Raw genomic sequence first — 16,957 nt, 5'->3', positions numbered from 1 at the left:
ATCATACAACAAATATTTGTAGGAACAAAACTGTCAACCAGAAGCCCAATCAAAATTAAAAAGGATACTGCTACAAGTACAACAAACAAGGACATCAAGAAAATGAATGCAAGACCAAGACCATGAGAGCTTAGAGATTTGAAGGATACTATTACAATTTTTAGAAGTATGGACACAAATCATATGGATGTAGATCTAAGGCCAAGTGGAAATCAAACAAGAAGAAAAAGGTACACCAAAATGGAAATTCCTTTGTGTACACAGCGGAAAATTTTATATTCATGAGACTTTAATTTGAGTGTGTGAGAATGAGTTAATCTAAAGAATATGTACCAAATATAAACAAAACAACTCTCTCAACTCAAGAACATCTCATCTCTCCCTAACTACGATAGCTAATTTTCTCTTAGATCAAGCATCTTAGTGACATCCTAGAATAGGATATTGTATAACTCAAATACAATGATGCAACACTAGCATGAATATACAAATTAACATGAACATGCAAATGAAAATATGAACTACAATAACAAAGTATAGATATGAGATTTCTCTACAAATAAAGATCCTAAAAATGGTAATGATAACAATGATAATAATAATGCATATGCTTCTCTCAACAATGAACTATAATACCAATGCCTAAAAACTTGACCCTTTTGCTCTAGAAATGCTTTGTATTTATAGATTTTTCAAAGAGCTTGGGGTAAGGTTTGGTTTTTACCAAGGGTAAAGGTTAAATAATAAAGTAATAATATCCATGAACCCATTTTGAATAAAATATTCATTATGGAGAATCCACTCGGTTATTAAATTATTATTTGAATAAAATAATAATATCTATGAGACACACTTTGAATAAAGTATTCATAATGGGGAATCCAACTCAATTATAATAATATCCATGAGATCCACTTTGAATAAAAATATTCCTAATGGAGAATCCCACTTCAAATATAATAATATCCATGAGATCCACTTTGAATAAAAATATTCATAATGGAGAATCCCACTTCAAATATTATATTATTATCTTGGGTCCATTTTGAAAAAAATATGATTTTCATGATCCCACTTTGATTAAAATATGATTTTGGAGATATTTGAATATAAAATTGATTTTTGAGGATAAATGCCCATTTTAATTTGTTTAAAATTGAATTTCATGTGTAAATTTCAAATGGGTTCAAATAGTTGATTAATTTGAATTTTTGATTTAAATGAAATTTGATTGATTTATCCTTAATTCTCCAAAATACATATGATTTTAACCTTAAAACCCTTGCTAATTCAGTGAAAGGCTTGATTAAAAGATGTGCCTAATTTTAGGTGTCTACTAATATGCGTAGCATATTGGTTCAAAGAATGCTCTTGAATCATTTTGGTTTTGATCCAAGTTGAAAAACCTAATGTTTGATGATCTGAAGAAAAAAAAAAAAAATTGGATGCCTTGGTTTGATTGGCTAGAGCAAAATGGATTGAATGGTTGAAGAACTTGGAAGAGAAACTTAGATGATGATGGTTGATATTGATATGTTGCCCCCTCAGAAATGAAATTGGAAAAATCCAATTGTATTTTTGAAAAATGATGATGAAAAGATTGTAGAACATGATAAGAGTGGGTGCGCTAAAGAACTAGATCACACAAAAACTTGAAATAACATAGCAGTATAATCACCAAGTGATATGGAAGATCAATCAAAGAGGTCAAAAAAATGAAATAGTCTCATCTTAGGATTTAGAGTTGGGAAAACTAACATGTCCTGGCTTAAGATATAGAGTTGGATAAATAACAGGTTCATGATAGAACCATTAGCTAGATAGCCAGATGTGGTTGACTTAGATTGATGTAGGATAATCACTTGCAATGAAAAACTAATGTAATTTTTTGGAATTTTGCATAAATAAGCCCATGGAGGACAACTTAGGTGCTTTAGTGCACATAATACACATAGCAAAGATTAAATCTGAGTTGGTAGATTTGGATGAATCTGGTTCAGACAAGGGTTTCATCAATGAAACTAGAGTGAAGGCAATGCTTTATCAAATGTGAAGAGATGGGATGGATGCAATGATTTAGAGATTGGTGTGGTAGAAATAGGAGAGAATTCCAATGAATTAGGTGGCACCAATGATATGAGATATGTGATGAAAAGATGAAGGCATGGGTGCCTTTAATGAGCAAGAATTTATATATTAAACATAGATTATTTTGGTGCCCCTAGTGATAGGATTGAATGATGACACTATTGGATGCATCATTGGGTTTGATGATGAATTGGGGATAAGTGACTTTAATTGGACACATTACTAGACTGATGATGTTGCTTTTGAGAAAGATAATTTCTTTGGTATCAAGTGTCCTTAGGGTCATGAATAACAGGTAAACCTCAAAATTTATACCAAACCTTTGAAAATAACTTTTGGATGAGGCAAAAAAAGAACTATAGGAATGAAATGCAAACCTAGGAAACATGAGATGCAATGCAAACCTAAGTTATGAAATGCAACTAATTGTCACTTTTTGGAAGAGATGCCTTTTAATTATCATTATTGAGCAGTAAAAAACATGATATAGTACAATTACCATAGTTCAACCATGGCAATATGAATACTTTATCAATCCAAGAAAACAAAAAGAAAACTATTTACATTATATATAATATTGACAATAAATTACAAAATTGCCGCAGTATTTAACAAACACTACAAATAGAAAACAAAGAAAAGACCCATGATTTCATCTTGGCGTCTCGAGTGTCGGACATCATCAAGTCACTATAAATCATGGCATAAGAGAAAATAAGCATTTTTCAATCCTTTGTAGTTGTGGTTGTGTGTGAAGCAAGTGTAATATACAATAATTTGTATAATAAATGGGAATGTGGTCCCCACTTGGAAGAATAGATAGCATTGATATATTTGTTGAAAGGGGTGAGACCAATCGTGGCCATTGCAACATAAATAAGACTAATGATCTATTGGGAATTGTTGTTCTTAACAAGAGGAAGGAAAAGGGGACACCTCTTGTGCTATTCGTGTTGTGCTAGATTTTCCAAAGCCTAGCGAGATGTTGTAAGACATAACTACGTTGCTTCTTAATATCAATGAAGCATGTTGGATTCAAATATTTCATGTCTTTTCATATAGCCTATTTGAGCTAAAGTGAGCCATGTTTGATAGGAATTTTGAGGTGTTGTTGATTTTTTTTGAGCTTTTGTGGCTATGTTTAGCAATTATGACCGCCCTTTTAAATGGTTTTGACAATTTTTGAATATTTTTTTGGTAATTTTTAGGAAAATTTTGAATTTTTTTGATATTCTTAGGCAATTTTTGGATTTTTTTTGATATTTTAAAGCAATTTTTGGATTTTTTTTGGTAATTTTTGGCAATTTTTAGATTTTTTTTTTATAATTTTAAGATGATTTTGGAGTTTTTGGGAGTAGAATGAGGATGTGAGTGAGATTTTTTGGAATACGGGGGGTAACTAGGATCATGTGAGGTATCTAAAGAGGTCGAGAGACTAAAATGAGCCAAAAGATAGGAACATGGGCATGCATGGCTGTGTTTGGGATGTGGGAGGTGTAATGAAAGGATTTTGGGACATCAAATGAGTCAGACGAGAACTTAAACAAGCATTAATGATCATTGGTCAAGGTGGACAGCTAAGATGTGCATTGATTTTACTAAAATTCATGTCTATGGTATCCCAATACATAATCAAACTCTCTATTTTGTTGATTTTGTTGTGCTCCCCTTTATTGTTGTCATACTAGTTGTCTCTATTGCTATGAACTACATTTGATGCCAAAGAACCATGAAACAATGACCCCCAAGTGTTCCTCAATTGGGTATGTATGAAATTAATTTGATTGTACTAGATGATCCTTAAACAAGAAAAAATTGTCCAAAGGTAGTTGCTTAAGAGCTATTTGGACTATTTTTCAACATTGAAGGACTTGTGTTGTTCAAGGAAGTCCAAAGGTGTGGTCTCTCACCCCTTTTCAACCCAAGAGTGGCACTCTCACTTTTTTTGTACAAAAAGCCTTTTTTTTTTGGTAATTTTGACATGTTCCTCAAAGCTCTAGATATAAAACCACTTGAGATGAGTACTATTGATGGGTTCTGCTAGGTCTATGCCATCACAATCTGAAAGTTTGTAAGTACCGGTCCCAAAGGACTCTATGATAATGTAAGGACCAATCCAATTGGCCTCCCATTTTCCTTTCTTTTCTCTAGTCACTTGGTTCTTAGGGTTTTCTCAGCGCACTAGGTCACCAATCTAAAAAACATGGGGTTTGACCTTTTTGTTGTAGTCTCTTGATAACCTATTCTGATACACTTTGAGATGTTCACGTGCTACATGTTAAATTTATTCTAACAACTCTAGCTATTCTAGGTGGGCCACTTTGTAATCCTCATCCAATAGAATGTCTTAAAGAGTAACTCTCAAGGATGGGATCTCAACTTCTAAAGGAAGAATGACTTCATAGCCATAAACCAAGGAGAAGGGTGCCATGCCTATAGGTGTCCTAACACTCATCTTGTAGTCCTAAAGGGTGGGGTTCAACTATAAGTGTCAATCTCTACCAATATCATTGACGGTTCTTTTGAGGATGTTGATAATGGTTTTGTTAGTGGCCTCTACTTGGCCATTGCCTTGGGGATAATAAATTGATGAGGAGTGGTGTATAATGTGAAACTTTTCACATAATTCATCAATTATCTAGTTTTTAAAGTACATGGAATTGTTCGTGAGGATGGTGTGGGGTATGCCAAACCGATAAATGATATGGTTGAGAATGGAAGAAGAGATTTGTTTTCTCGTAGAGTTGGCAAGTGGCACCACTTTGACCCACTTGGTGAAGTATTTTGTAGTGGTGATAATCCATTTATGTCCACCAAATAAAGGTGGATGTATGGCTTTGATCAAATCAAAGCCCCACTGATAATAAGGCCATGGTGTGCCCAAAGGGTTGAGCTCTTAGGCTGGTGCATGATCAAGGTTACCATGGATTTGAAATTTTTTGTAGGTATTGACATAGTCAATAGAATCCTTTTCCATGGTTGGCCAAAATAGCCCATGCTAAGAATCTTCTTTGCTAGTGTGAACCCATTGGAGTGTGACCCAAAAATCCCTGCTTGGACTTCCTACAAAGCGACTCTACACTTTTCCTTTTCAAGACATCTAAATAAAGTACATTCAAGACGCTTCCTATATAGCGTATTAGCCACCAAGGTGTAATGTGAGGTTTTTTGAATGAAATTTCTTTTTTGGTTACACTAGAGGTCAAAAAGAATGGTATTATCATGGAGGTAAGTGATGATGGGGCTATACCAGAGGGAATCATGAGTGTCTAAGTCGCAAATAATAAGGGAATCAAGTTGAATAAATGCAAGTTGAACCACCTCTTCTACTAAGAACTCATACCACTTGTGCTGCTTCGAGAGCTAGAGTAAGGAGGCCAGGGTGGCCATAGCATCTGCTACTCTATTCTTCTCCCTAGGGATTTTCTCAAAAGTAATGTGAACAAAACATGCCTTGAGTGTATCAGCCATATGTTTATAAGGCAATAATTTTTCATCTTTGGTTTGATAAGTGTCAATGACTTGATTGATGATCAACTAGGAGTCTCCATAAACCTCTAGTACTATTAGTTTCTATTCTAAAGCTAGCTTGAGACCTAAGACCAAAGCTTCCTATTTGGCCATGTTGTTGATGCAAGGGAAAAGTAGTTTGTAAGACTTAAGAATGGTAACACCTAGTGGCATGATGAACAAGATATCGACACCTGATCCATGGTGTGTGTAGGAACCATCAAAATAGAATTTCCATGTTACTAGTTCTATTTAAAGAATGTGCATATTTGGGAAATTTGTTAGGATAGGATTTGAACTCTCTATAGACACATCTGCCAATTGATCAGCAATGGCATGTCCTTTGATTGCCTTCCTATCAACATACTCAATGTCAAACTCACTTAGGATCATTACCCATTTAGCCAATTGACCAGCTTAGGAGATATTTGAGGGGGTTGATTTGGATATGAGCTGACTTTGTGTGTTAAAAGGTAGTGACATAGCTTTTGGGAAGAAAAAAACTACAGCTAGGCAAGCCTTTTCAATAAAAGAGTAATTGAGCTCATAATTTACCAAGGTAAAACTAATGTAATAGATAGCCTATTCTTTTCCTTGGTCATTTTATTGCTCCAGGATGGCTCTGATTAATTTATCCATTATAAAAATGTACAATAAAAAAGGTTTGTGTGGTACAGGAGGTACCAACATGGGTGGATTCATCAAGTAGGTTTTGAGTAAGTCAAAAGCTTTTTGGCACTAGTTATCCTACTTAAAATTTATATCTTTGTGTAGCAAGTGTGTAAAAGGTATACACTTTTCTACCAACTAAGAAATGAACCAACAAACTAATTGAAGCCTACCTTGAAGAGAGCATAATTAACTCAGGTCTTTTGGAGGTGGCATATTGATTATGGATTGTACCTTTTCAGGGTCAACTTCTATCCCTTTGGTTGAGACAATGTATCCTAGGAGCTTGCTTGATTTGATGCCAAAAGCACATTTCTTGGGATTGAGCCTGACCTTGAACTCTTCTAGGTGGGTGAATATATTGGCTAGTATGGGGAGATGTTCTTCTTGACTATGGGATTTGGCAAGGATCTCATCCATGTAATCTTCCACAAAGATATGCATCATATCATGAAATATAATGGTCATGGCTCATTGATAGGTAGCCCTAGCATTCTTTAGCCCAAAGGGCATTAAATTCCAACAAAACATGCCCCATGCACAATTAAAAGCTATTTTCTCTTGATCTTCTAGTGCTATCATGATCTGATTATACCCTGAAAACCCATCCATGAGTGAAAACATGGAATGACACACTGTTAATTCGATAATGGTGTTGATGTTGGGAAGGGAGAAATCATCTTTGGGACATGCTTTGTTTAAATCTCATAAATTGATGCAAATATGTATGCTACCATTCTTCTTTGATATGGGAATAATGTTGGATATCCATGATGCATACACCAAGGGCTGGATGAAATTGGTGCTGATTAACTTTTCTAACTCTATTTTGACTAATAGAGCTATATGGTGATGCATCTTTCTAAGCTTTTGTTTTACTAGCTTGGCCTTTAGAGACAAGTTGAGATGATGAAGGACTAAATTTGGGTCTAAGCCAAGCATGTCTACATAAGACCATGCAAAATTTATCTGTCTTTCTTCAAAGAAGTGATTGAAAGCCTATCTTTCCTCTGTCCTTAAGGACTGTGCTAAATAAATGACCCTTGGTTCTTTCTCTATGCCAATGTTGACTAGTTATGTTGGTTCAATTAGAATAAAAGATCTTTCATCTGAGTGTTCGGGTAAAGTATCAATCACCTCATCCGTGGGTGCCATAGTTTGGTTTTCACCTTGGGATGCATCACTTCTATTTTTTTCCATTTTTTCTTGAGGTCAGCCATAACTTGGTAGTTATCATTGAGGTTATGAAATGCTTGACCTGTTCTAGTGTAATGCCCCACCAAGGGATCCAAAGAATTTCACTAAGTTTGCCAAACAATTTTTTTTTTTTTAAAACATGAAAGTAAAACCATTCATAACATTATCATGATAGAGGAAGCAATAGTAACATCCAACTGAAAATAACATAGATTACATTCTTTAAAGATCCTGTAACGTGGAATTTCTTCTAATCATAACTTATTCATCTAACATTACATCCTTAACAATGAAATAACAATGATACATCCAATGTTCATAAATTACATTTTCAGATTGCTCAATCATCCACTATACGTGTTATAAGGTATGAAAAGCATAAAAGAATAAACATCCATGTAAATAAAGTACACCATCATCCAATATTAATCCATGATGCTATAAATGAAACCACATGTCATACATGATACATCATCATCATAAAGATATAAACATCCATCATAAAAGATAACCATATATCTCAAACATAACTAACTAAGTGCACGGTTCCTCCCAACCGTAAATAGCATCATTAGACCATCATGGATCCTAGCCATCCCTCCGTGCGTAACATTCCAAAGCACCGAAGAGATCATCGGCTATAAACATAATAGGAATGTCACTCCTAAAAACATCCTACTAATATGCAAAGTAAAGCATAATCTAACATATGCAAATCATCAATATAAGAAACATACCGATAAATACATCCATCATAAGGTATATCATCTATCATAATGCTCCAAGAACAGAATGAAGATAAACACCAACCAAGAATACTCCAGCCACGGTGTCTCAATGGATCTCAAATGATAAGAGTGGAAAAACACTACCACCCGACCGCGTGGAACCTAAGTGGTCCACTCCCACCGTGCTGAGGAGATAATCTCAAGTCCCAAACATGATATCATAACCACAAAGCATAAATCTCTTTAAGTCTAGGAATCCTAAAAGTATACTAACTCAAAGGTTCCAACACACACAAAACTGACATCTAATTCCCAGAGGCACACAATAACATGTAGGAAACCTACTCTGTAAGCGGGAAAGTGTCATCGCATTTATCTCATACAAGTTACCCTGGCAGTTAGCTAAACCCCACGGGTCCATACAGATCTCATGCGGCCACTAGTATCCTCTCATACTGATGAGGCATACTATGGAATGCAAGGTTGCAACCATGCGTCTCACTACTCCCATCCTAGCCGGTACAAGCGCTCAAGGCATGGGCGAGAACATCCAAAACAATTATCTTTTTAGGTTCATTTAATCCCCATTTAGTGTGTAAATGTTATCACTTATTAACCAAACTTACAATGAGTTACCCTAGCAGCCACTTAGGGCCCCGGCCCCCATTGCAAGCCACTTCCCGACACTACAAGTAGATTACCTACCCTAATGCTCATGGAATCATAAATCACCACAATCCTGTACAAGCGACTGTAAAGAAATCCAAATGATAATCCATAAAAAGAATCATCAAATATCTGCAAAATAATCATCAAATATCCATAATAAGAATCATCAAAATCTCCATGATAAAATCATCAAATATGCATAAAAGCATCAAATCTCCATGAGCAATATCCATAGAAAATCATGACCACAACAGTTCTCTATTGGCAACTGAAGGCATCACTGATAATCATAAGTATCCATTGGTTCTCAATAACCAAAATATATCATCACATCCATTGGTTCTCAACAAGCAACCGATATTATCTCAAAATCATACTGATCGAAGACTCCAAAATGGTTGAGTCAAACATGTCACAACATGACATAATCAAGAATAAATCCACATCATAGTCCCATCATGGTGACTAGAAAATAATCCAAGGATAACTGATCAATGACTCAAAAATGATTAGCTCAGGTATCTCATACACATACATCTCAGCTTCACACATGAAGACTGATGAACAAATACAAACATTTCATAGAGCATACGATCACATAATCATGGTTGGGCTTATAAAGATCGAGACCAAATAAGATCAACATGCCAACACATCTCATAACCCCCGAGCCTCTGGTAACAACCTAGGACTGGTCAACACTAGTCAACCCAAAACCCAAAACAAGAAGCATAAAGAATACACGATGTAGACACATGTTTTGGTTTTGCTATAATCTCATAGTTGAATAATGTGTAGAGTTTCATTTTCCATTTTCAAGTGTAGAGGTTTCAGTTTCCATTTTCAAGTATACTTCAAATGTCTAAGTTTCATCATTTGACCTACAAGTCAACCCAATTGTTCCCCGATAGCATTATCCTAAGAATAACTTAAGGATAAATATTCACTAAACTGATCATCATTGACCTTTAATTAAATTATCCTTTATATTTAACCATGATCCATATTTTAATTAATTAACTCTTCTTTAATGTTACTTCAACTTTTCACATAAATCAAGGATTATTATTCGTTATCATATAAGAAAGCCAATTATCAATCTTCGAATAAGAAGATTATAACTTAATTAAAATGGTCAATTTAATCAATTAATTAACATAGATATACCATCCATGACCTATCAATATTCTAATAGTCTTCAATTAAAAATTTAATTAAGTATTACTAAAGTTTGAGTCTTTTAATTTAATCATTATCATCGTTGACAACCATATAATATCTAAAGTCACAATTCAAGTCATAAAACTTATCAATTCTGATATCAATATTTCTACAATCTCATTAAAAGAATTATATCAATTAAATCTCTACTACATAACTTAATTATTAATTAAATCCAATTAGCTCTAGTTAATTGATTTAATTAATAATTTCACAACCAAACCATCAACCCAACGAGTATTAGTTGACTAACAATAGTTCGTATGTCAAAGTCAACTTCAATCCAATACACAAATATTAATATTTTAATAATAATAATATTAACAAGTTATTTTGGAAATCTTATCCATAATGACTACATTCATCTTTCTTAACGATTTCGTATTAATGATAATCATTTCCTAGTTAAATCTCTATTGCATTTAATTATATTGACAACTCATTAATTGATTTGTAATCCAAATCCAAAACTAATGTCTTTACAAGACTTCAATCATTAAATAATCTCCACTAGATTAACTCTAATCGAATTTATTGATAGCTATATAATCTATTTATTATTTATTAATAGTTTATTAGACCGAACAACATTAATAAATAATAAACTCATCGCAACTAATAATATGACTCCATGTCAATTAATCCTTATTAGAATCTCATTGTTTAAAAAACGTAATATAAAATTACCATTTCTTATTTACTTAATGTATATATTAATATACATTAAATATTTAATATTAAAAAAGTCAACCTTTAGACTCTATACTCTAATCACTCAATATTCAAATCAATAATTCAGTATCTCTTAATAATAATTCACGAATTATTATTAATCGATTATCATTTATCATTTTCAACGAGTCGATTAAGGACCCCAACAAACATCAATAAATAAACTAATCACAACTATAAATAGTCGATCTAGAGAATCTTTACATAAACTTCATTAGTCAATATTTAACTAACTCTTAGTATGATTAAGGTATAACAATAAGATACCTGATAATTTGAACGTATTAACATTATCATAACAATGTTATAACGATGTTATATTGTAGAAATGGCACATTGTCCAATATCATTAAAATTTGAGTCTCTTAATTTAAAATCATCTTTGTAGTATAAAATTACCATCTCTAAATTATTTTATGTTTTAAATATTATTTAATAAATATATCTCTTTCCATCAATTCTATCGTTCCCATTAAAATCTCCATTAATTCATTTAAAACATTCTTATTAGTCATTAGACTAATTAAGTAATTATTAAATTCTAACTATATTGCTTTGTTGAGATTTCAATGACTTGATTAATAACTTAAATACAATTCCATTAATATTAATTATACATACATACATACATACATACATACATACATACATATATACATATATATATATATATATATATATATATATATATATATATATATATATATATATATATATATATATATATATATATATATATATATATATATATATATATATATATATATATATATATATATATATATATATAATAATTAATACTTCATTATGCTAACCAAAATTGAATACAATATTATATATGGATATTAATAACTCCATATATATATAAATATCGAATTTGTAATATATGACTTTGTTAAAACTAATCATTCAAAATGAATCATATTAAAGTTAAAGGTGGGGAAAAGCACACCCAAGGCTAGCGATTTAATCGCTGCCTAAACATGCAAGCCGTGCGACCTGTAGATCGCAGGTACCCTGCGATATGCAGAGTCGTACCGCCACTGACAGTAAGGAGGATGGGGGTGCGGTCGGGGTCAAGCCCGCCCACCCCAATATATAAATATATATATATATATTTTTAAAACGTTTTCAACAACGTTTTCTTTAAACATCTAGCCATATGCGAATTTTGGATTTATTAAATAAAGTTTTCCATTTCGACTTTACACAGATATATATACATATATGTATATATGTATATATATATGCATATACGTACATGTATGTATATATATATGTATATGTATATATATATACACACTATTGCTATCAATTATTACTGCATTTAAAATATATATATAATTATTTATATGCAGATTTATAAAGGGAAAATAAACACTCAGATTTAGAGGCTTTTCTAAACAAGAATTCTTTCCTTTTAAATAATTGTTTTCTAAACATATCCATTAATTCATCCAATAGGTTTGACTATAAATTTAAAATCATCTTTCTCAATCTGATTCAAATTCGAACCCAAACCCGTTTAGATCTAATTTCTTCCTTAATTGGATCTAGGGTTTTCTATTGTTCTCTTCTCAAACAAATAAATACATATCTAGATTTCGATTCAAATTGCAATTTCATTCATGGAATATAATAGGACATATATAACAAACATGATGAAGACAGGAAGAGAAATGGTGCAAAGAGAATATGTGAATATCACGAGTGCACCTGGACACTGATGCTAATCTGCCATGCCTCAGAAGTCCATAGAAAATCCCTTCCTTCTCTATCATTCACAATTCCTCCAAGATCCAAGCCAATCGAATCCTCCAAGTGACTAGAAGTGCTAGAAGAAGCATGGGAGCATATAGAACATATGAGCATGAAGAAGAATATGAGCTTGTAGCTTGTAGCTTCCATTCCACTTCTACTTTAGCTTGTCCAAACACACTAGGAGAGTCTCAATTTAAAGGCCTCTAAGATGCATCTAGAGTGTCTCTAGAAACAACTAAAAGATAAGCATGACAACCAAGCATGGGCCTTCTCCAACCTTCTAGATAAGTCTTAAGGTTGTAGACACCATGTGCTCAAATAAAAATGCTAACTCCTAAGTGTAGACAACTAGTGCATTCTTAGAGTGCAAACTCCAGTGTTGTCTACATGATAACTCTCGAGAATTTGCCAACTCCTATGTGAAAAAATATTAAAATAATACACATTAATTAATATAGTATTTAATTTACTCTTTCCAATTTAATTTATTTATTTATTAAATCTCATGCACTTACTTTAATAATTCCGCTTTTCAATCTTATTATATTTATATTTTAATCACATGAGATTTAGAATCTTTTAATAATTTAAAATATATTTTCCACTTTTAAATTTCATTTTCCAAAACTTAATTGCTAAAATATTTATTAGCTTTAATAATAATATTATTTAGTCATTTATTTAAAAATGAACTCCAAATATATTATTATTAAAATAAATGTTGTCACATTCCAAATTTTAAAGTTTAATTATTTTATCTTCCAATTTAATTATTTTATTTAATTAATTTTCCAATTAATTAAATAAAATAAATATTAAAATACCATATTAATTTTCCATTTAATTAAACCATTAATTAAATCTTTTAATTAGGCTTAATTAATAGAAAATACATCAAAGACTCATAAGGTAGAAATATGAAAACTCATCACAACCAAAATACATACAAAATCAAACCAAGGGTTTAAATCACGAATTACATTATCCAACGTATTCGGAGGGTACTCAACTCAGATACTTGTCCTAATTTTTCAATTAGAAAAAATGGCTTAAAGGGTTAGGATTTGGACTTGAGAATTTATCTTCCCTCTCATATCATTGAGATAGTGTGATAGGGTACGCTCATCCTGGCAATTCAGGCAAGTCGATACTCAGTATCTGCAACCTACATAAAAACCATGCATGTACAAGCACAATATATACTAAGCTAAATAGGCAATGGCAGGAAGTGGTGCATCGTGTAGATCCCGACTAGTAGGTGACTACGACTCCCTTCCTTAACCACATCAGACACGTCATACAAAAGTAAACACGCAAAGCAAACACACACACCATACACATGCAAGTATGGGGTAAGTATCCATAAGAAAACACATATGATAATAAATCATCTTACTAATCATCATTAATAACTGAAAGCAATGTAATGATCATCATCAATAATTGTGAACACTAAAAATAATCATCATATATACATGAAATGTAGAGTCTAAGTAATCTCATCACATAATAAACTGAATGCATAGAAGAATATCTAATAATCTCCAAACAATGCTGCTAACCAACAACATGAAACTAGCTCTAAAAGAGTTCAACAATGTTAGCAAAAATGCGAACTAGGGGCAGGCACTACATCTAGTGTGACTAAGGTAATTGATACTAGACTAGACTATTTGCCTTTCTTCTATTCTTTGTTGATCAAATGGTTCAACCATGTTAATGTAGATGAAGAATTCACTGTCAGTGTCAAAATGAGGGATGTGGTGAGGCTCGATTGTATCCTAGTTAATGAGATTGGGATGGACTAGGGGGGAGTGATTTTTAATATGGAAAAGGTTTGACAGGGTTTAAAGACATGATTTCATTGGATGGCTCATATGCTATATCGATCAGATCTATGACATGAGCTTCTTCTAGAGTATCAAGAAAAGTAGAGCTTGCGAGAGGCTTATAGTAGTCATCTTCAACTTCTATTGGAAAGAAGTTAGGGAATAGGGTCTAAAATTGAAACCCCTCAACATGTTCATCATCTTCTAAGTTGCTCTATTGTATCCTGATTCTTGGTGAAGTGGGTCTCGGACTAGAGGTTGTTCCTTGTGTAGCCAAACTATTAGGTGTGGGTATGTGAACCACATCACATTCTTTATTGTGTAGAGACTCCTTAGATAATGACTCAAATTCCAATTTATTGGAATCATCTCCATCTTTGTTATTAGAGATGTTTATAGATGGTTCTTTCATGGGATATGAACCTGAGAGGGATAATTTCTCATTTATGATGTTAGCTATTTTTTGGCTATAACCATCCTTTTTTTTAGGTACCCACACCAAGGTGGAAGAGGAGGAATCACTATGCTTAGGATGAGCTTCAAAAGAGGCTTGTGTCCTATCTTGTTCATCATATCCTACCCTCATTTTGGACTTGTTGGACCTTAATTGTGCCGTTAGAGGTTCAATGATGCCTTTACGTTTCCCTAAAGGACCATCTCCTATGTATCCCATCTTTTTCATTAGGGAAAACCCTTTTTCATGTAGGTGGTGGGAGAAATCAATGTTTTGTCGACTAATTTTTGCCACTAAGTTTGGAGGTGTGCTACTTGCTTTGATAAAATGCACATGATAAGGCTTGGTGGAGTATTTTTTTTTATGAGACCTCAAAGAAAGAGGGGGATCAAATAGGGAAACTAAGTACTCACCCAGCCCTTTGTGATAAAATTTACACTTTTTATAAAATTCTTTCATCAATCTATCCATTTCTTTGTAGTGTGACCATTTAGGGTCTTTGGATGATGATGGTGAAGGAATAGAAGGACCCGAACAACCCACTTTCTCTTTACCCTTAGTTGACGTTGATGAGTGGTTGTTGTTTCAATTGGTAGAGCATGAAGTGTCTATAGTTATGGAATAGTTGATTTCATCTATTATTGTGCCAATTTCTTCCCTATTGTGAGGGACAAGGGAATTACAATATTGGGCAAAGTCTTGATCTCCTAGTATGGTCATCTCTTGACCCATGTAAGGAAATTTAAGACACTAATGATAAGTGGAAGGAACGACTTGCATGTCATGAATCCATGATCTTCCCAATAGGATGTTATAAGTTAATTGTAGGTCTAAGACCCAACAACTAGTCTCTTTCATAATTGGTCCTACTCTAATTGGCAAAATAACCATGCCTTTGGAGGATCTTTCCTTGTTTTCGTAAGCTTTGATGGTAATTTTCTTTCTTGGGTCAACAACATCTTTTGTATACCCTAGGGATTTTATTAAATTGAGCATGCAAATATTGAGGCCTACTCTACCATCGACCAATGCTCACTTAACTGTATTTTTATGGATAAAGACTTCAATATGCAAAGGGGATTTTGGGGCTAGATGACGGACATGCCATCTTGGGCTGAAAAAATATGTAGTGAGGGGTAACTAGTTTTCTGACCATGTTCTAAAATCTACTCACATCTAGGTCATTTGGTACTAAGGCTTTGGTGAGTATTTCTTTATGCTTCAAGGATATCTATAATAGTTCAAAAATGGAGATATGGGCCAGAGTCTTAAGAAATTGGTTGACTAGGTTGTACTTGGGCAAGGAGGAGCTTGCAACTGCATGATCAGGATTTTTCATAGGTCTTGGTAGGATAACTTTAGAGGCTTGGCCTCAGACAACAACATTTGAGGATTGTTTTTTGTTTTTATCCTTAACTATGATTGCATTTACGATGTGATCAAAACTAGAAATCATGTTAATGGTATTGTTGTAATGATGCACATAATTAACCTTAGTGTGAGGAGGTGCATTCTGATTGGCTTTGGAAGATTCACCCTTTTCATGACTCATGAAGGGGTTCTTGAATGATGTATGGTCTTCATTATTGCTAAGGTTGTTTACTTCACTGACCCTATCATTGATTAATTTTTGGATTGCTCCCTTAAGGGAAAAAAAATGTTTGTTAAATGCCCCTTATTTTGATCATAGGCACAAATGTGCTTGACATTCCACCATTTTAGTTTGACTTGGGGTTTATAGGGTCTAGCCTTAGGAAGTACAATGAGCTCATCAGCTAAGAGGGTTTGCAAGGCACTCTAATAAGATACTCTGATAGGAGTATACACCTTGGGTATATCGAAAGATTGGTATCTACGGGGAGGAGGAGGAGCTTGATTATAGGAAACTTGTTGATTGGTTGTTAAGGGAATTTCTTCATTGCGTTGATAGAACATGTGAGCATTGTCTTGTTGGGGTGTGTTTGGGTTAGTGTTGTTGACAATAGGATATGATTGGTTTAGATGGGATTGGTTTTGAGGTTTCACATGGTTGGCTTCAACCATCCCATCATTAACAGTGTTCTTGTTGTTGTTTCACCACCACGAATTTTGTTTACTAG

This window comes from Cupressus sempervirens, chromosome 1, assembly GCF_028749045.1.
Source record: "Cupressus sempervirens isolate cs-2001-9-10 chromosome 1, ASM2874904v1, whole genome shotgun sequence".
Classification (NCBI taxonomy): domain Eukaryota; kingdom Viridiplantae; phylum Streptophyta; class Pinopsida; order Cupressales; family Cupressaceae; genus Cupressus; species Cupressus sempervirens.
Note: the sequence above shows the minus strand (reverse complement) of the source record.